The sequence below is a fragment of the Ranitomeya variabilis genome, chromosome 3 (genome assembly GCF_051348905.1).
Source record: "Ranitomeya variabilis isolate aRanVar5 chromosome 3, aRanVar5.hap1, whole genome shotgun sequence".
NCBI classification, from domain to species: domain Eukaryota; kingdom Metazoa; phylum Chordata; class Amphibia; order Anura; family Dendrobatidae; genus Ranitomeya; species Ranitomeya variabilis.
The window spans coordinates 625,164,286-625,186,383 of record NC_135234.1 but is presented as its reverse complement, the minus strand read 5'-3'; the positions used below and the strand labels follow the sequence as shown (position 1 = coordinate 625,186,383).

The 22,098-nt window shown below is 45.3% G+C and overlaps 1 protein-coding gene and 1 long non-coding RNA gene across 4 annotated transcripts in view; one reads left to right on the top strand and one right to left on the bottom strand.

Moving 5' to 3' along the window:
- Nucleotides 1–22,098, bottom strand: part of CACNB3 (calcium voltage-gated channel auxiliary subunit beta 3) — a 313,828-nt gene that overhangs the window by 139,318 nt on the left and 152,412 nt on the right. The window lies entirely within an intron of this gene.
- LOC143818440 (uncharacterized) lies at nucleotides 3,398–18,802 on the top strand. The gene is made up of 3 exons (XR_013224547.1): nucleotides 3,398–5,037; nucleotides 12,803–12,908; nucleotides 17,089–18,802. It is a non-coding gene; the product is annotated as an uncharacterized LOC143818440 (long non-coding RNA).

The following is a 22,098-nucleotide window of genomic DNA, read 5'->3' as shown; positions in this document are numbered from 1 at the left end:
GACCATGACAAAATTACACAGGAGTGTGGATCATATGGGCAGTACTGTCAGCTACAGCTCAGCCACCCAAACTTAAAAGGGAACTCCTGGAAATCAGAATGACTGGAGTTTCCCTTAAAGTGTTGGTCTATATTCAATGAATCTTGACTTTTATTGTAGGCAACTTAAAAAAGAAATTTAGCTAATATACATCTAAATTCAGAATATCTTCTAGACTTTAGGAGTTACACATTTTTATTTTTTTTGTTTCTGTCTATGCCTGAGCTTTCAGGGTTTCCTGCCAAAGCAATTGCTTTCTCAATAAAGGGTTTTTACAGGGTTAGGATTCTGATGTTCCCTCATCAATATTAGATTAGTGGGAGTCTAAAGGTACCTTCACACATAACGATTTTGTTAACGATATCGTTGCAACGTCACACTTTTTTGTGACATAGCAACAATCCCGCTAACGATCTCGTTATGTGTGACAGCGACCAACGATCAGGCCCCTGCTGGGAGATCGTTGGTCGTAGGGAATGATCAGGACCTTTATTTGGTCGCTGATCACCCGCTGTCATCGCTGGATCGGCGTGTGTGACGCCGATCCAGCGATGTGTTCACTTGTAACCAGGGTAAATATAGGGTTACTAAGCGCAGGGTCGCGCTTAGTAACCCGATATTTACCCTGGTTACCATTGTAAAAGTAAAAAAAAAAAAAAAACAACACTACATACTCACATTCCGATGTCTGTCACGTCCCCCGCCGTCAGCTTCCAGCCGTAAAGAAGAGCACAGCGGTGACGTCACCGCTGTGCTCTGCTTTACGGCCGGCGCTGACACAGTCAGTGCGGGAAGCTGACGGCGGGGAACGTGACTGACATCGGAATGTATGTCGTGTTTTTTTTTTCACTTTTACAATGGTAACCATGGTAAATATCGGGTTACTAAGCGCGGCCCTGCACTTAGTAACCCGATGTTTACCCTGGTTACCTGGGTGCTGCAGGGGGACTTCGGCATTGTTGAAGACAGTTTCAACGATGCCGAAGTCGTTCCCCTGATCGTTGGTCGCTGGAGAGAGCTGTCTGTGTGACAGCTCCCCAGCGACCACACAACGACTTACCAACGATCACGGCCAGGTCGTATCGCTGGTCGTGATCGTTGGTAAGTCGTTTAGTGTAACGGTACCTTAACTCCTGGTATTCCATTAATGAGCTGAGTGATCAGGGCATCCCAGCATTATCATTTGGATAACGAGGATCAAACAAACCAGTATGAGCCCAATCATAGACTATGAATTAATCTATCTGAAGCATGAGATAAGAGTCTGGGGGTTTTGGAGACCTTTCCTTAAACAAGATGATACCAAAGCCACATCCCTGAAAAGTGTCCATCGCATATGTCACCTGTGTGTATCAGCTATTCCAAATGGCCACTCTTCCACACTGACCGACTGTTACGCACCAGCATAGTGCATGCAATGAAAGTCCGCTCCGGCACCTGTCTGCAATGCAGATGAGCACATGGAGCTGCACATTGTGCCAGTCACGTCGTAGTTTTCAAAAACCTGGCCTAACTGTAAGACTCTAGAAATAATTAATGCATTGTTTATTGTATGAGACAAGAATTATGAAGATACATTACATCATTGTCAGCACTTCTTGGAGTTTTCCCTTCTCTGTCTGAAAGGAAAGACCAAATGGGAAGATATCTTAAGTAAGGAAAATCAGCTTTCTCAATTCTGTGCCTTGGAGAGTTTCCATAGCAATAGCTGACATGATTTCAGTCAATGTGTTTCCCTTCTTCCACCCTTTCTGTCTGTTTCCTGGCTTTGGATGCTAGCAGCCGTGATAATGTCAGCCAACCAATTAAACAAAAAACATGCTCCATTACATAAGCTCTGCTATATCACACTTAGATAATGATTTTATTTAGGAATAAAATGTATCTATTCTACTCAACCTGTAGGGCAGATGGCCACACCATTGGTTTAGCATGTTAATAGCGGTCATCATAGTCATATTGACCATTAAGTTGGGCTTAGTACATGATAAATTAAGGTGTAAGTTTATCTGCAATGATCCTTTTTTTTCTCAGCAGTTCTGCTTACATTGCCCATAAGGGCTCATGCAGACAACCGTATTTTTGGTCTCCATATTATCCGACAAACCATCGAATTGCACTCAGACCAATGTTATTCCATGGGGCCGTGCACATGTCAGATTGAACTGGGTCCATTAGTCAATGGGTCCATTAAAAAATTCGGACATTCCTCAGAAGACATTCAAGTGCGATCTGATTTTCAAGGACTGACAGGATACTTCTACTCATCCAAGAAAATCAGATCACACTGTCGTTATACTCTGATCATGCTCTAATTGAGTGTGATTAGCATAAATTGACCCGATTCTCTCAGATGAGAGAAATTTCGGTGGTGTGACCCTAGCCTAAGACAGACCTAAGTGTAAATGTAAGAACACTGGATCCTAACGGTGGCCATGTGGAGAAGAGCACTTGCCTCATGTTTAGGGCAGAATGCGGCAATTGGTGCAGTAATGTATTAAAAGTGTGTCCCCTTCACAACCTATGACATATGTACATCATAGGTCATGTCCCAGCACTCCATGTGGGCTCTGGCGATGAGCCCGCACATGTTTCACATGACAGATGATTTTATCAGCTGACTTATGCCCCTAACAGCCACGGGTGAAATCGCCAACCACCCGCGGCTGTTAACATGTTAAAGGGTGCTGTCACTCTCAGACAGCGGCATTAACATTAGTTGCATCACTAATGCCGCCCATCGGTACCCCTGTCACATGATTATGGGTTGGCATGACAGTCCATGGTCTGCAGGAGACCCTTGTGGTTGTCATGGCCTCTCTGCTATGAGCGCCGCCGAATGGCCGACACTCATAGCAGATGATCAATTCTGCTACACACAGCAGGGCTGAAGCATAGGCGATCGGAGTATTGCAGCTTCAACTCTCTTAAGGAGACTATTGACACAAGGAAAAAGTAGAAGAAAAAGGGTTTTAAAAATATTTTTAAAACATTAAAATATATAAAAGTTCAACTCACCCCCCCTTTTGCCTCATTCAAAATAAAGCAAAAAAAACAAAACAAACGTATTTGGCATTGATGCATTCAGAAATGTCTGATCAAAATACAAAAACAACTAATCTGATATGTAAACAGTGTAATGGAAAAAAAAATCAAAACCCCAGAATTACTTTTTTTGGTTGCCTCAATATTTCAATAAAATTCAATAATTGCTGATCATAACACTGTATCTACCCAAAATGGTATCAATAAAAACATCAGTTTGGCGCACAAAAATAATCCCTCACCCAGTCCCAGACCATCAAAAATGGAGACGCTACGGGTCTCAGAAAATCGCAGAATTTTTTCTTTTTTTCTTGAAAACTTTGGATTTTTTTTTCACCACTTAAAAAAGAACCTAGACATATTTGGTATCTGCGAACTCGTAATGACCTGGAGAATCATAATGGCAGGTCAGTTTTAGCATTTAGTGAACATGGTAAAAAAAAAAAAAAATCAAACAATTGTGGAGTTGCACTTTTTTTTGCAATTTACCGCACTTTGAATTTGTTTCCCATTTTCCAGGACACGATATGGAAAAACCAATGGTGTCTTTCAAAAGTCCAACTTGTCCCGCAAAAACAAGCCCTCACATGGCCTTATTGACAGAAAAATAAAAATTTATAGCTCTGGGAAGAAAGGGAGCAAAAAACAAAAATGCAAAAATGAAAAAATCCCAAGGTCATGAAGAGGTTATTATACAGTCACTCGTCACTGACAGTGTTGGCCCCCTTTTATTTACGGTACTTTTTTTTTTTTATTTCTAGGTTTAGTGTTTGAATTTCACTGAGTATCCTGCACTACTTGTATGTACTTTGGGATACAAAAAATCTGAAATATTTTCTAAGACTGATGTCAAGAATCCAGTCCTGAACTTTTCCCTCTAGTCACATTGACCACACATAAGGAACATGTTATTATGTGCGACAAGGACAGAATTTCTGAAACACAGAATAAAGTTAAAGCATGGGAGGCAATAAGAAGAGTACTTATGGGATTACATTATATTATGACTGACAAATATAACGGAGTGCCTCTTTTATGACGAATCAGTGACAATTACTGTTTAGAGATACTGCGGCGGTCATTGTATTGGGCGCACTGTCGCTGATAGTTTTGTGGCATTGATAAGGTCATGGTACCTTTTAGTGGGTTTAATTACATTTTGGGATGTTTGCCTTTGTCTCCAAAAGAGCTTGTTTCACCCCTATCTCCATGTGCCCTAAAAGATCTATTTTTTTCTAAAAACACTTTCTGTTGGCATTTATCTTGTAGCTTTGCGGTACAACCATGAACCCAGATTTACCGAATGACTCTATATGGTTTCAGTAACACAGCCAAGGTGTGTCCAAAGGGGAAGCTGGGAAAATGCATAGAACCCCGGGTGCAGCAGAGGCCTACACATATCCAAGCGCTGTTCTACGTGCACACAAATGCTTGCTTTAATTTAGATGACATGAGAACATAGAAGAGTTCACAACTTTCAGCACAATTTTGGCACAAGCAGTAAGAAAAACGGGATCAATGTGACCCCTGAATGCTGCCAATGTTTGGGAAACGTGGACTGTAATCTGGGGTCACTGGCGTTGTTGCCACATATACAGTTACTTAAGGGGGAGTTTTACAGGATCACAGTATTGATGGCTTGGCCACCAATATCATACATGATGGGAGTCTGGCTCTTGGCACCCGTACAATTAGGGGATTGAAGATGCCAAGGCCCTCAAGAGAGTGCTACAGCCACCTTATTGTTACATTGCTCCATTTTCCTCTTTTCTATACACTTTACAGCGACCATTAATACAAAGTTTACAGTATGCACAATAAGAAGGCACTAGTTTTTGCACTTTGGCACTTTGAAATGGCTCAAGAACCAGACTCCCACCAATCTGATATTGATGGACTAATCTAAGGATACGCCATCAATAGTGTGATGCCAGAAAAACCCTTAAAGGAAAGGTGCCGCATTTTATTTTTTGTATTAAAAATGATTGTTTATATAAACAATTATTTTTAATACAAATTTACATTTTTTAACTTTAACATTTTTTTTATTATTAATTTTTTTTTCAGCCACTGGGCGCCGCCATTTTGCTTTGCTGGAGTGTAAGTGTAGCTGCACGGCACTTTCACTCTGCATTTACGGCAGCCCAGGGCATAGAGATCTGCAGTCGCCTCCCGACCCTATACCTAGCATTATAAGCTGCTTTCTGCTGTGTCTGGCCACGCCCCCTGAGCCGTCCACAGCACGGCAGAGGCAGGAGACCAGCGCCATCTTCCTGGAGCTCACACTGCAGCTGTGAGCTCCAGCTCCCAGGATAATCGCAGGAGCCCTGCAGCTATAGGAGGAGGAGGAGACCATGGACGGGAGGGAGAAGGACTCAGCAGGCAGCCGTGAGTATCAGTGGGGAGGGGGAGAGGGAATCTAATCCTCTCCTTTGTGGTGCTGACTGAGCAGTTATCTCCTCCCATGTATGTTACTGAGCTGTGTATCTACTCCTCTCCTGTGTGATACTGTCTGCTTAGCCATGCATCTAATCATCTCCTGTGTGATACTAACTGAGCTGTGCACCTAATCCTCTACTGTGTGCTGAGCCATGCATCTAATCCTCTCCTGTGTGATACTATGTTGAGCCGTGTATCTAATCCTATCCTGTATGATACTGTTTGCTGAGCCGTGTATCTAATCCTGTCCTGTGTGATACTGACTGCTGAGCTGTGTATCTAATCCTCTCCTGTGTGATACTGTGCTGAGCCGTGTATCTAATCCTATACTGTGTGATACTGTATGCTGACCTGTGTATCTAATCCTATACTGTGCTGACCTGTGTATCTAATCCTCCTGTGGAATACTGACTGCTGAGCCGTGTATCTAATCTGCTCCTGTGTGATACTGTCTGCTGAGATGTGTATCTAATAATCCTCTCCTCTGTGATACTGACTGCTGAGCTGTGTATCTAATCCTCTCCTGTGTGATACTCTCTGCTGAGCCGTGTATCTTATCCTATCCTGTGTGATACTATTACAGAGCCGTGTATCTAATCCTATCCTGTATGATACTGGCTGCTGAGCTGTATATCTAATCCTATCCTGTGTGATACTGTCTGGTGAACAGTGTATCTAATCCTCTCCTATGCATTCCTTTCCCCCCTGCATGTCTTTCCCCATTGCACACACAACTCTATGCGTGCGATATCAGGAGCTGCAGGGGTCATGCTGTATTATGGCATTATGTGAGATCTATATGACGGTATTATGTGATCTGTATGGTGGTATTATGCTTGATCAGAATTGTGAGAATTATATGGTGGTATTGTGTGTGATCTATATGGCGGTATTATGTGAGATCTATATGGCGGCATTGTGAGAAGTATATGGCGGTATGCGAGAACACTGGCGGTATGTGTGATCTATATGGTGGTATTATGTGAACTGTATGACAGTATTGTGTGATCTATTTGATAGTATTGTGTGTGATCTATATGGCGGTATTATGTGTGATCTATATGGCGGTATTATGTGAGAACACTATGGCAGTATTATCTTCAGAAAGCGGACCCATTCTATGGTGGTTCTGGCTGAGCACCTGCACGCGGGTCTGGGGTAATAGAGGGGGCAGCATGACCTCCAGTTAGGTGCAGTCAGGGCTGGTGAGGCAGCTTTAGGGTATGTTCACACGTTCCTGATTTCAATCCTTTTTTTTCAGGTCAAAAAACGCAGCTCTTGGCAGAAAACGCAGGTGCGTTTTTGGTGCGTTTTTGATGCGGTTTTTGATGCGGTTTTTAGTGTGGTTTTTTATGCAGTTTTCTCTGCAGATTGTCTGTGTTTGACACAAATAAAGCTTTAACTGCAGTGGGGGAAAAAAAAAAAGAAATGATGTCATTTCCTTGTCCAACCCTTTTCTTCTTCCATCCTCCATTTTGGGACTAAACACCAAAATGAGTGGACGTGTTTTGAATGACAGCGCTCCGCAGAGTGCTGAGCGTAGGCCAGATCACAGCCCGCGGATCCAGCTCTATCCAGCTATTTAAGTCTACGTTCACATTTGCGGTCTGCGCCGCAGCGTCGGGCGCCGCAGCGTCGCCGCATGCGTCATGCGCCCCTATATTTAACATGGGGGCGCATGGACATGCGTCGCACTTGCGTTTTGCGCCGCATGCGTCACTGCAGCGCACGCATCCGGGCGCAGAGGACGCAGCAAGTTGCATTTTTGCTGCGTCCAAAATCAATCAAAAAAAGGACACATGCGGCGCAAAACGCAGCGTTGTGCATGCGTTTTGCTGCGTTTTTGTTTGCGTTGTGTGTTGCGGCGCCGACGCTGCGGCGCTCAACGCAAATGTGAACATAGCCTAAGTGCCACGTATTTAAGTGCCACGTATCATGTATTTCAGTGCCACGTATTTAAGTGCCACGTATTTAAGTGCCACGTATTTAAGTGCCACGTATTTCAGTGCCACGTATTTCAGTGCCACGTATTTCAGTGCCACGTATTTCAGTGCCACGTATTTCAGTGCCACGTGCCACGTATTTCAGTGCCACGTATTTCAGTGCCACGTGCCACGTATTTCAGTGCCACGTATCACGTATTTCAGTGCCACGTATTTCAGTGCCACGTATTTCAGTGCCACGTATTTCAGTGCCACGTATTTCAGTGCCACGTATTTCAGTGCCACGTATTTCAGTGCCACGTATTTCAGTGCCACGTGCCACGTATTTCAGTGCCACGTATTTCAGTGCCACGTGCCACGTATTTCAGTGCCACGTATCACGTATTTCAGTGCCACGTATTTCAGTGCCACGTATTTCAGTGCCACGTATTTCAGTGCCACGTGCCACGTATTTAAGTGCCACGTGCCACGTATTTCAGTGCCACGTATTTCAGTGCCACGTGCCACGTATTTCAGTGCCACGTGCCACGTATTTCAGTGCCACGTGCCACGTATTTCAGTGCCACGTGCCACGTATTTCAGTGCCACGTATTTAAGTGCCACGTGCCACGTATTTCAGTGCCACGTATTTCAGTGCCACGTATTTCAGTGCCACGTGCCACGTATTTCAGTGCCACGTGCCACGTATTTCAGTGCCACGTATCACGTATTTCAGTGCCACGTATTTAAGTGCCACGTGCCACGTATTTCAGTGCCACGTATTTCAGTGCCACGTGCCACGTATTTCAGTGCCACGTATCACGTATTTCAGTGCCACGTATTTAAGTGCCACGTGCCACGTATTTCAGTGCCAGGTATTTCAGTGCCACGTGCCACGTATTTCAGTGCCACGTATCACGTATTTCAGTGCCACGTATTTAAGTGCCACGTGCCACGTATTTCAGTGCCACGTATTTCAGTGCCACGTATTTCAGTGCCACGTATTTCAGTGCCACGTATTTCAGTGCCACGTGCCACGTATTTCAGTGCCACGTGCCACGTATTTCAGTGCCACGTGCCACGTATTTCAGTGCCACGTATCACGTATTTCAGTGCCACGTATTTCAGTGCCACGTATTTCAGTGCCACGTATTTCAGTGCCACGTGCCACGTATTTCAGTGCCACGTATCACGTATTTCAGTGCCACGTATTTAAGTGCCACGTGCCACGTATTTCAGTGCCACGTATTTCAGTGCCACGTGCCACGTATTTCAGTGCCACGTATTTCAGTGCCACGTATTTCAGTGCCACGTATTTCAGTGCCACGTATTTCAGTGCCACGTATTTCAGTGCCACGTGCCACGTATTTCAGTTCCACGTGCCACGTATTTCAGTGCCACGCATCACGTATTTCAGTGACACGTGCCACGTATTTCAGTGCCACGTATTTCAGTGCCACGTGCCACGTATTTCAGTGCCACGTATCACGTATTTCAGTGCCACGTATTTCAGTGCCACGTATTTCAGTGCCACGTATTTCAGTGCCACGTATTTCAGTGCCACGTGCCACGTATTTCAGTGCCACGTATTTCAGTGCCACGTGCCACGTATTTCAGTGCCACGTATCACGTATTTCAGTGCCACGTATCACGTATTTCAGTGCCACGTATTTCAGTGCCACGTATTTCAGTGCCACGTATTTCAGTGCCACGTGCCACGTATTTAAGTGCCACGTGCCACGTATTTCAGTGCCACGTATTTCAGTGCCACGTGCCACGTATTTCAGTGCCACGTGCCACGTATTTCAGTGCCACGTGCCACGTATTTCAGTGCCACGTGCCACGTATTTCAGTGCCACGTATTTAAGTGCCACGTGCCACGTATTTCAGTGCCACGTATTTCAGTGCCACGTATTTCAGTGCCACGTGCCACGTATTTCAGTGCCACGTGCCACGTATTTCAGTGCCACGTATTTCAGTGCCACGTGCCACGTATTTCAGTGCCACGTATCACGTATTTCAGTGCCACGTATTTAAGTGCCACGTGCCACGTATTTCAGTGCCAGGTATTTCAGTGCCACGTGCCACGTATTTCAGTGCCACGTATCACGTATTTCAGTGCCACGTATTTAAGTGCCACGTGCCACGTATTTCAGTGCCACGTATTTCAGTGCCACGTATTTCAGTGCCACGTATTTCAGTGCCACGTGCCACGTATTTCAGTGCCACGTGCCACGTATTTCAGTGCCACGTGCCACGTATTTCAGTGCCACGTGCCACGTATTTCAGTGCCACGTATCACGTATTTCAGTGCCACGTATTTAAGTGCCACGTATTTCAGTGCCACGTATTTCAGTGCCACGTGCCACGTATTTCAGTGCCACGTATCACGTATTTCAGTGCCACGTATTTAAGTGCCACGTGCCACGTATTTCAGTGCCACGTATTTCAGTGCCACGTGCCACGTATTTCAGTGCCACGTATTTCAGTGCCACGTATTTCAGTGCCACGTATTTCAGTGCCACGTATTTCAGTGCCACGTATTTCAGTGCCACGTGCCACGTATTTCAGTTCCACGTGCCACGTATTTCAGTGCCACGTATCACGTATTTCAGTGACACGTGCCACGTATTTCAGTGACACGTGCCACGTATTTCAGTATCACGTATTTCAGTGCCACGTATCACGTATTTCAGTGACACATGCCACGTATTTAAGTGCCACGTATCACATATTTAAGTGACACGTATTACGTATTTAAGTGACACGTATCACGTATAAGTGCCACGTGTCACGTATTTAATTGCCACATATTTAAGTGCCACGTATCCCACGAAGATTTTCCATGGAGAACAGACACATCCAGAGATATGTCTGCTCTCCACGGCTGCAGCAACACACTGACAGGAGCCATAGTTCCTGTCGGTGTGTCACTGCGCATGCGCGAGCGAGTTAACCGGCGGTCATTGACCCCGGCACTCTCGCTTAACGGCAGTGCTGCGTGGGAAAGTTCAACGCAGCTGTACTGCCGTTAACCGAGACCCCGGAGCCATTGAACTCCGGAACAGTACGCGATACACTGCTAGGAGCTTCGCTCCTGGCAGTGTATCGCCGGAGAGCAGGGGATCGGCGTGGGACACTCGTTTTATGGATTCTGCGGACAGGGAGTATGAATTTGATTTTTTATTTTGTGATTTTTTTCCTGGAGGATCGAGGGCTTCGCCTACAAGTGTGCTGTTGGTGAGTAGGGTTGAGCGAAACGGGTCGTTCATTTTCAAAAGTCGACGACTTTTGGCAAAGTCGGCGTCTCATGAAACCCGACCCGATCCCTGTGGGGGTCGGCCATGCGGTACGCGATCTTGGCGCCAAAGTCGCGTTTCGTATGACGCGATTAGCGCCATTTTTTCAGCCAATGAATGAGCGTGGGCAGAGTGATGACATAGGTGTTAGGGGAGTGAACGCCTATCGTCATGTTATCGCTTGTGCGCAGTAGCGATTTGGAATGTGCAATACGAAATTTTCTGTTCTGGGACAGAGAGAGAGAGAGACAGACAGACTGACTTTTCACTGTGGTCGGCCGATTTCACTCGACTCGACTTTTAAGACAGTCGGGTTTCACAAAACCCGACTCGACCCTAAAAAACTAAAGGTCGCTCAACCCTATTGGTGAGTATATACTCTATGTTATGTGTTGTATGTACTGTACTGTGTGTCATGTATGTGTATTGTGTGTGTTTTGTGTAACTTTACAACTGTGCTAAGTCGCCGGACACAGGGACAACTCTCCCATCCTAATACCGGATGGGAGTAGTAGTCCCATACGGCGACTTAGCACAATGGAGGCGCATGGGGGGACACACACACACACACACACACACACACACACACACACACACATACATACCAAATCAATCAAACAGCCGACACGATCCCCATGCGACGGTATGCCTCCATGTCTTTCCGCCCAAGCACTTCCGCCCACGCACTTCCGGCCGCTTCCCCGCACTTCCGGCTGCAGCGGTTCTGCACCACAAACCACAATAAAACCTGCAGATATATTTTTGATCTGCGGGTTTTACTGCGGGTTTGACCTCACAATGGAGGTCTATGGGTGCAGAACCGCTGCTGTTTCGGGCAAAGAAGTGACATGGTCCTTCTTTTTTCCCGCAGCTATTCAGCGCGTTTTTTTTTTTTTAAATTCAGGATCATGTGCACAGCGGTTCCTGTTTTCCATAGGGTACAATGTACTGTACCCTGCATGGAAAAAAGCTGCAGAACCGCAGCGGCAAAATCGCTGCGGTTCTGCAGTAAAAAACGCACTGTGTGAACATGGCCTTAGAGAGGGGTCTCATTTTTATCGTTACTATATGGCTACATTTCCCCCCAGCGTCACCCAGACTGCGCCTGTCGTGTCACTTTCACACATCGCCAAGACAGGATCTGAGGAGCCCGACGTACCGACGCATGCTGTGAAAGAAATGCCCGACGTGGGCAGCGGAAGCAGTCTTACAACGCTTCCGCTGCCCCATTGCATTGTCCGGGTAGGAGGGGGCGGAGTTTCGGCCGTGCATGCGCGGTCGAAAATGGTGGGACTCGACAAACAAAAAAAGTTACATGTAACTTTTTTTGTGGCGGCGGTCGCACGACGGTTGCGACGTGTGGCAATACATCGCAATGCGTCGGTAATGTTAGTCTATGGGGAAAAAACGCATCCTGCAGACAACTTTGCAGGATGCGTTTTTTCTCCTAAACGACGCATTGCGACGTATTGCAAACAACGCTAGTGTGAAAGTAGCCTAAGGCTGCGGTCACACATTCAGTATTTGGTCAGTATTTTACCTCAGTATTTGTAAGCCAAAACCAGGAGTGGGTGATAAATGCAGAAGTGGTGCATATGTTTCTGTTATGCTTTTCCTCTCATTGTCCCACTCCTGGTTTTGGCTTACACATACTGAGGTAAAATACTGACCAAATACTGCTAGTGTGACGGCAGCCTTACTCTGCAGTCACCAACAAAATGGCTGCTCACTGGATTCCTGAATATCATCCGCTCTTATCCCTTAGCAGACACCCAGAAGGGAAGGAGAGGAGTGACATCACACACGTCAGCAGACTCCGCCCATAATTACTGCAGTGCTGTAATGTGAGCTAGTTGTACACTAGGTTTTTCTGAAATTTCAGCAGCTGCTCCCCCTAGTGTTTAAAAGTGGAAATTCCAAAACTTTTAAAATTATTTTTCATATTTTACTAAATTATAAACAAATGATAATATTTTTTAAGAAAATGTAAACATTAATTCTTTACATTTTTACAATTGCTGTAAAAAAAAAATTTTTGATGGCACCTTCCCTTTAAAGCTGGCCAAACTGACTATACACATAAAGTAAAGTCATTGGAGTTGGCTGAAAATTGTATCTATAAGGAGCCTCTGGATTCTGGAACAGTAAAACAAATACGTAACAAGTATTCCCTGACAGCAAGCGGCTTGGATGGTAAACATATCATTCATTCCCTGAACTGAACTATCCTGCATGTCTATTGCTCCATTCCCTGACAGCAAGCGGCTTGGATGGTATCTGATTCATTCTATCTTCGGCATTGAATCCTGCATATATATATCTATGTTAGCCATCTTATTATGCATTTGTTTGTGTTTATAGATATTTAACTCACTTTTGCTTGTCCCTATGTACAGAGATCACATAACTTTTTCAAAGGGGTTTATGATCCATGCAGACCTGGACATTTGTTTATCTGATCACTACATTTATTGTGTCCTGCTGTCTCAACTGAGTTAGATTGATTGCAAGAGGGGGAGAAACACAATTTTCCCCCCCCCCAAAAAAAAAATCAGATCTAAGAGCTAGCCTTCTATAAATGTGGACATAACTTGGGGATGCATTCATGCAGGGGTGCATTCGTGCACTATTATTCGTGTACTTTTTTCAAAGTATATTTTTTTTCTAAGTATGACGCAGTTATAACATGGCAGTTAGACAGGGCAGGAGACAGGTAAGACAATCTAAATCTACTCCCTATTCACTTGAAACAGAACAAATACACACCATATGTATCTGTATAATCTATATACTGGCTGCTGCATTCACTCACCGCCCTTGCATAAACTCTTTAAACTCCATCCATATCGGCTCCTCTGTCCTTGCCTCTCCTATGTATAGCACTCATGCTCTGTTCACTTTGCTTAACAGCGCAGATCCATTCAGTCCCACCATCCAACACAAAAGACGCTCTCACAAATCACTTAACCATCTGCTCACTCTTTCTATCCTCCTTCTCCTAGTCGCTGGAGACATCTCTCCAAACCCCGGCCCCCCATGTTATAGCCAGTCAAACCTCCCAACTGCTACACCCAGAAACCCCTCTAACCTTATTAATATTCCATGCATGCCTTCTGTCTCTTTCAATTGTGCTCTTTGGAATTCTCGCTCTGTGTGTATTAAACTCTCCTTCACCCATGATTACTTCCTTTCTAAGGCTCTTAATCTCCTGGCTCTTACTGAAACCTGGATCCAGCAGTCAGACACAACCGCTGCTGCTGCTCTCTCCTATGGTGGACTACACTTTTCTCATACCCCAAGATCAGACAACAGAGCAGGTGGAGGCGTTGGGCTGCTCCTTTCACCCAAATGTACCTTCCAAGTTATCCCCCAAGTACCCTCACTTGTATTCCCTTCCTTTGAAGTCCATGCTGTCAGACTCTACGTCCCCTTCTCCATGCGAGTAGCGGTGGTGTATCGTCCTCCTGGCCCCTCTCATCAGTTCCTGGATCACTTTGCCACCTGGCTTCCACACTTTCTCTCCTGTGACACCCCCACCCTTATCATGGGTGATTTCAACATCCCCATTGCTTCTCCCCTTTCCCCGTCTGCTTCTCACCTTTTATCTCTAACCTCCTCTTTCGGCCTCTCACAGCATACTAACTCTCCAACGCATGAAGATGGAAACACCCTCGACTTGGTCTTCTCCCGACTTTGCTCAGTGGATGATTTCACAAACACCCCTCTCCCGCTCTCTGACCACAACCTTCTTTCATTCTCTATCAAGAACTGCCATCCCGCTCAGGTCACCCCAACTTTCCACACTTATAGAAACATACAGGCCATTAACACCCAGAAACTTATGAAGAACTTGCAGTCCTCATTGGCCCCAATCTCCTCCATCTCATGTCCTGATTATGCTCTGAACCATTACAATGAAACCCTGCAAAGTGCCCTGGATGAAGCTGCTCCTCCTATACATAGAGCAACTCGACACAGACGGCGACAACCGTGGCACACGCTGCAAACACGTTTCCTGCAGCGGTGCTCCAGGTGCGCCGAACGTCTGTGGAGAAAATCTAATCTACCCGAAGATTTCATCCATTATAAGTTCATGCTAAAAACATACAACTCTGCCCTTCACCTCTCCAAACAAACCTATTTCAACACCCTCATCACCTCACTGTCCAATAACCCTAAACGTCTCTTCGACACTTTCCAGTCCCTACTCAACCCAAGAGAGCAGGCCCCAACCACAGATCTCCGCGCTGATGATCTGGCCAATTACTTCAAAGAAAAAATTGAGCACATTCGACAGGAAATCATCTCCCAATCTCTTCATACCAGGCACTGTCCTCCCTCCCCCACTGCATCTAGTTCACTCTCTGACTTTGAACCAGTTACTGAAGAAGAAGTAAGCAGGCTCCTTGCATCTTCTCGCCCGACCACTTGCACCAGTGACCCCATTCCGTCACATCTCCTCCAGTCCCTTTCCCCGGCTGTCACCTCTCACATAACAAAAATATTCAACCTTTCCCTCACTTCCGATATTTTTCCCTCCTCATTTAAGCATGCCATCATACATCCATTACTTAAAAAACCCTCCTTCGACCAAAACTGTGCCGCTAATTATAGACCTGTCTCTAATCTTCCCTTCATCTCTAAACTTCTGGAACGCCTGGTCCACTCCCGTCTTACCCGCTATCTCTCAGATAACTCTCTTCTCGACCCTCTTCAATCTGGCTTCCCCTCTTTACACTCTACTGAAACTGCCCTCACTAAAGTCTCTAACAGCTAAATCTAATGGTCACTACTCCATGCTAATTCTCTTGCATCTTTCCGCAGCATTCGACACTGTGGATCATCAGCTCCTCCTCACTATGCTCCGCTCCATTGGCATCACGGACACCGTTCTCTCTTGGTTCTCCTCCTATCTTTCTGACCGATCCTTCACTGTATGTTTTGCTGGTTCCTCCTCCTCTCACCTTCCCCTTACTGTTGGGGTTCCTCAAGGATCAGTCCTAGGCCCCCTCCTCTTCTCTTTGTATACTGCCCCTATTGGACAAACAATCAGTAGATTTGGTTTCCAGTACCATCTCTATGCTGACGACACCCAATTATACACCTCTTCTCCTGCTTTCACTCCGACCTTCTTAGAAAACACCAGTGATTGTCTTACCGCTGTCTCTAACATCATGTCCTCCCTCTATCTGAAACTGAACCTGTCAAAAACTGAACTCCTCGTGTTCTCTCCCTCTACTAACCTACCTTTGCCTGACATTGCCATCTCCGTGTGCGGTTCCACCATTACTCCAAAGCAACATGCCCGTTGCCTTGGGGTCATCCTTGATTCCGAGCTTTCATTCACCCCCCACATCCGATCACTGGCTCGCTCTTCTTATCTGCATCTCAAAAACATTTCTAGAATTCGCCCTTTTCTTACTTTCGACTCTGCAAAAACTCTTACTGTTTCTCTTATTCATTCCCGTCTGGACTATTGTAACTCTCTACTAATCGGCCTCCCTCTTACCAAACTCTCCCCGCTCCAATCTGTCCTGAATGCTGCTGCCAGGATCATATTCCTCACCAACCGTTACACCGATGCCTCTACCTTGTGCCAGTCATTACACTGGCTACCCATCCACTCCAGAATCCAGTACAAAACTACTACCCTCATCCACAAAGCACTCCATGGCTCAGCACCACCCTACATCTCCTCTCTGGTCTCAGTCTACCACCCTACCCGTGCCCTCCGCTCCGCTAATGACCTCAGGTTAGCATCCTCAATAATCAGAACCTCCCACTCCCGTCTCCAAGACTTTACACGTGCTGCGCCGATTCTTTGGAATGCACTACCTAGGTTAATACGATTAATCTCCAATCCCCACAGTTTTAAGCGTGCCCTAAAAACGCATTTGTTCAGACTGGCCTACCGCCTCAACGCATTAACCTAACTATCCCTGTGTGGCCTATTAAAAATAGAAAAAAAAAAACCAAAACACATAATCAGGTTCCTTGCATCGTCTTCTCATACACTTTATGCAGTTAATAGCCTCTGTGTCTGTACGGCTACATACTTAGGCTGTTAACTGGTTCATGCAGCTTTACATGAACACCCGAGCCTTACACTATGGCTGGTCCAAATAACTAAAGCAATTGTCACCATCCACCTCTCGTGTCTCCCCTTTTCCTCATAGGTTGTAAGCTTGCGAGCAGGGCCCTCATTCCTACTGGTATCTGTTTTGAACTGTGATTTCTGTTATGCTGTAATGTCTATTGTCTGTACAAGTCCCCTCTATAAGTTGTAAAGCGCTGCGGAATATGTTGGCGCTATATAAATAAAAATTATTATTATTATTATTAAGTAGGGCAATGTAAGTTGTCGGATCCACAAGAGGCACTTCTGAACTCTGCTTTAGCCTTCACGCATGTGGCTCCCATCTTATTATGCTGCAAAATTAATATAATGTTTTAGGCGAATGTTGCAGCTAAGCTGGAGGTGTACATTTTAATGGTGACAGGTATACAGAAGTAGGTAAGATAGCTGAATAAAAGCTCTCAGGATGCAAAAACACATTCATTTAGCCAATGGGGATATGATAATGAAAATTTAATGAAGGCAGAGTGCTACATAGGAAAAACAATCTATAGGTAAACAGAATAAAACGAGCTGAAAACTCAGTTTAAATTTGGATAATTTAAGGAGTATTCCACTGTTCTTTAAAAGTTATACAGAAGAAAACCATGATTATAAAAGCAAAAAAAGAAGCCATACTTACCATTGGAATCTGACCCTCTTTCCCCCTTTTCCCCTTTTCAATCCAATGTTCTCTGCTTGACCAGAAACGATGACATCCCTATCATCAGTCTCCTGACCCTGCAGACTGTCAATGGCCTCGGTTTTCAGATTACTGTGGCGCCCCAGGGTCCTGGTCGTCACTGTAGCATTGCTTTCCTCACGGGGAGAGTGATGTTACGCTTGAAGGCAAGAAGGGATAACTGTAACCAGGTACCACAAGCATGCAGCACATCACACTCCAGGCCACCAGGGGGGGCTTTTGATCCTATTTACTGGGTGACTCCCCATATATATGGTAGTCTGTAGGGAAAGTTAGTCAGTTCTTGCCAGGAAACAGACTGGATCAGTCTGAGGCAGAAGAGGGTTTACGAAGCTATGTAGCCGCAGTGCAGCAGTTCCCGGAAAGAGACATTCAGAAGGCCGAATACATTGCAGTGAACGTGCAGGAGAGCAAAGCACAGGAGAGGATACTAGGGGGAGACCAGCCCCGAGCAGGCTGCCTCCTTCTGAGGCGCAGAAACCGGTAGCCGGAACACCGAGGATCGTAAGGCCCTCCACGACTTACATCAGAGACTGGCAGGACAGCTGTACTCAACGTTACCTGTCCGCCTTAGTACCCAGGAGGCACGGTGACACCCTTGGAGGCTGAGGCGTGCTAGAGTCCCTATAAACCGCCTCAAGTCACCAGTCATACAGGTCGTGTCCTATCCTGTATGGAGGACAGAGAGAACAACAGAACACCTGTGAGGACCTTACTTGAAGCCCTAGGCAGTAAGGGACTACACCACGGCGCTAGAGGAAGGCTTTGATTTCCACCTGGGTAAAGGGACTCCTAAGTTGCCTCCAAGCCGGCCTGATCCTGCCTGCCCTGTGATCTGGTGCCCTGGACTGTGGCTGCCTGAAGTCTTCAGTAAACAAGGTAAAGAGACTGCAAACCCGTGTCCTCATTCTTTACTGCGCCATTCAGCATCTTCCATCTACATACCGGGAGCCCTGGGGATATACTTCACCTGTGGGAAGTTATACCATCTAGCTGCCATAACATCACCCCAGAGGACCCCTTAAAGCAGCGACGGTCCCTACTGACCGTATACCACAGGTGGCGTCATGAACATAAATTTTATTCCCTTTAAAGACTTTTCCCTTTTAACGTTGATGCCCAGGGCCACGGACCGGGTCGCCACTGTTACATCCCCCTCTGCGACCGGACCCGGTACCGAGTACCCCACTGCGGGAGCATCATTATATCAGTAACATAATGACATAACCACTTCTGGTCCAGCAGAGGCTGTATGAGCGGCAGAGCTAGAGTTGGAGGCCGATTTCAGTATAGTGTATGGCTTTATTTTTATTTTATAGGTATAGCTTTTAGAGAAAAACCCCACTCATAGAATAAGAAACCTTTACTACTTAATACAGGATATACCTACATGAATATATAATAAAACAAGGGATACAGTGTTTCCAGGTTACAATATTTTCAATAAACTATAAGCAAGAAATAAAGCCCCCCCTCCCCATCCACACTGCAGATCAGTGGAAGTGTCACTGGTTGTCAGAGCCCGTCAATCAGCATTTCACTGGTAAAGCAACAGTATAAGTGATAGTTCAGAATAGTGCACAAACGGTCTGTATGCTTTCCGTGTGTGCCATGGTCAGCACTTGAACCAATTATTGCCAGTGTCCATGGCTGTTTTTCCACGCAGACTGATGGCCTGCTTGGTGAAAAAAAATTGCACCATTCACTACTTTGGTCCATTTTACAGACCAGAAAAATGCAATGAAAAGCAATTCCAGCACCCTCCTCATTGTGGCAGAGCACTCAGAAGTGCACATGGACCCAGTCACTTACTCAATTTTTGGTCGCTACTGGACTAATTTTCAATATAACTGTCGGGCCCAGCCTGAAGAATATGTACCAATTGGCTGGGTATTGGCGCCTCTCAATAGTACACGTAAAATACTACATTTTCTGTACTGCTATCTGTTCCAGGATGACAGTAATTCTGGTACTAAGCGTACTGCACACTACCAAACGCTGAATTAGCTCCCGTCATAGAAAGTGATACACAGCTTCTGGCAGCTCTTTTTTGTCTATGATTGCTTTCTTCATCTGCAATGACTAGCTCTTTTTAAAAAAACAAACATTTAAATTATATTTTCAGATTACAGACGAGGTGTGTAGGTAATTTGAATCCAAGGGGTAACGTTTCTCCTTGCGGAGAGTGACATGATAAGCATGCCGAGATGAGGAGACTTAAGCCGCAATGCTCCTCTGGGCAATATGCAAACTGTCTCTTCAGAGAGGAAGAGGACTAGAACTCTAGTGTCACCTATAGGAAGTAGCAATCCTAACAGTCAATGTCGACCCTTTAATGAGCCTTGTCACTTGACTTAGGATTTATCCTAAGGCAGCCCTGGAAGAAGCAAGCAGCAGAACGGCGCCCATCTGGTGTGAGGGGAACACAGACACAGAACCATACTCCCATAGGTAACATTTAGTGATGAGCGAATATACTCGTTACTCGAGATTTCCCGAGCACGCTCGGGTGTCCTCCGAGTATTTTTTAGTGCTCGGAGATTTAGTTTTTTTCGCTGCAGCTGAATGATTTACAGCTATTAGCCAGCGTGATTGCATGTGGGGATTCCCTAGCAACCAGGCAACCCCCACATGTACTTATGCTGGCTAACAGATGTAAATCATTCAGCTGAGGCGATGAAAACTAAATCTCTGAGCACTAAAAAATACTCGGAGGACACCCGAGCGTGCTCAGGAAATCGCGAGTAATGAGTATATTCGCTCATCACTAGTAACATTACATTTCCATCGGCTCTTAATTTCTCTATATGCCTCTGGGACATTGGTGTATAGTGGGGGATCTTTTGGGGAAGCCTTTTCGGTGGTGTCACACTAGTGCAGAGCGTTGGTACTGACTGCATCTGTCACCATGGCTTCTGCATTCCCTGGGACTCATCTGTTTACAGTACCCTCTGCGGGAATCCTGTATATAACATTTTTTAGGTAGCCCTATTTGTCAGCTCCCTAGCATTCTCTAGCACTGTTCAGTATTTCACAGTGCAGACCACCTTCCTCTGCAGGCTAGGTTTTCGGTTGCTTTCACTAACAGTGTTAACATCGGTGGGTTCTGTTCTGTGGCTACTCCTGCATCTTGTCCCACCACTTCTTACCAGATACCTATTTTTGCTGTGTGTTTTTCCCTCCTTTTTGGAAACTTTTTTTAGTCCTGTCTTTTTTTATTCATTATTTTATTTCTTTTTAATTTAGACTGAATAAAAATTACTGTGATTTTATCTCGAGTTGGAATCGCTTCCTATCTAAATGGCAACTAACTGTATTAGATTATTATGATTTTGAAGTGTCTAACGCTGATTATTGGACATATAGGAATGAATGTAGGTATTAACCATACAGGGTGCCAAAACTTTTGCATTGGCCCATCTTCCTTTTTGTAATTTTTAAAAAGTAATAAGATGAAAATATATATGCTCGCTTTGCCTAAAATACAAAGGAAATGTGTCATCTTTAACTTTAGGCCTTTTAGAGATCATTTCATCTTCAACTTGCTTAAAGGTGGTATCCAGTCCAAATCGATAAATCTGCATTCACTCTGTGTGACTGCAGGCTTACGAAACCCCGCAGCACACAGATTTGCTGGTATCTGAGTCGAGGGTATGTATTATACAGACTCCAGTACTCGCTTCTATACATTTGTATGGAGTAAAGCCGAACCGTCTAGATAGCCAGGCCCACTTCACAGCCGTGTCACTTAATGGAGCACAGCATCACTCAATACAAGTGTATGGCAGTGAGGATGCGCCCACTAGACGACTTCTGCCTGGCAGTATGTATGACTCACACATGCAATTCAGTCCCGAGTCAGAAACCGGCGAATCCACACAGTGCGTGAGCTGGGGGCATCCATAAAGCTGCAGTCACACAAAGGGACCAGACAACCCCTCTAACTGTTCCCAATAACAGTAATTTTGAAGAACTGGGCACTCACGTTGAGAAGTGAAGTATGTCTTATTCAATTTCATGCAATCCAAATAAAGTCAAGTTTCGGTCATAAACTCTAACCTTAAGACAAATGGATTGCAGAGGAGGAATACGGTCAATAGAGAGGGAAATAGTGCTGCAGAAACAGCGGTCACCACTTAGCTAGGCTGCCTTGACAACAGGACGTTTTCAATTATGGTTAATTAATAATCTATTGTAACAAAGCAGGAAGAGTTGACTTGGGCACTACCAATGGTTTTACTTAAGCAATCAGTTAATAAAGAATCGGCAATGTGGGCATCAAGTGTTTGTGTTATACACATATCCGAGAGGACATTTCGCACTGAATATAAAAATATGGAAGAGTAAGAATATAGGGGGAAAAGGGAGAGTAAGGATCAGGGAGTAATGTGCTAATCATGGCATCTCACGCAAAGAATTCTCACATTTGTATCATATCAACTAACTCAGTGTTCTGGCGGCACAGGGAAGCATAGCGCAGGAATGGGGCTCCCTGCGTGCTTCCGAGACCCTCGGAGCAACGCGATGTGATCGCGT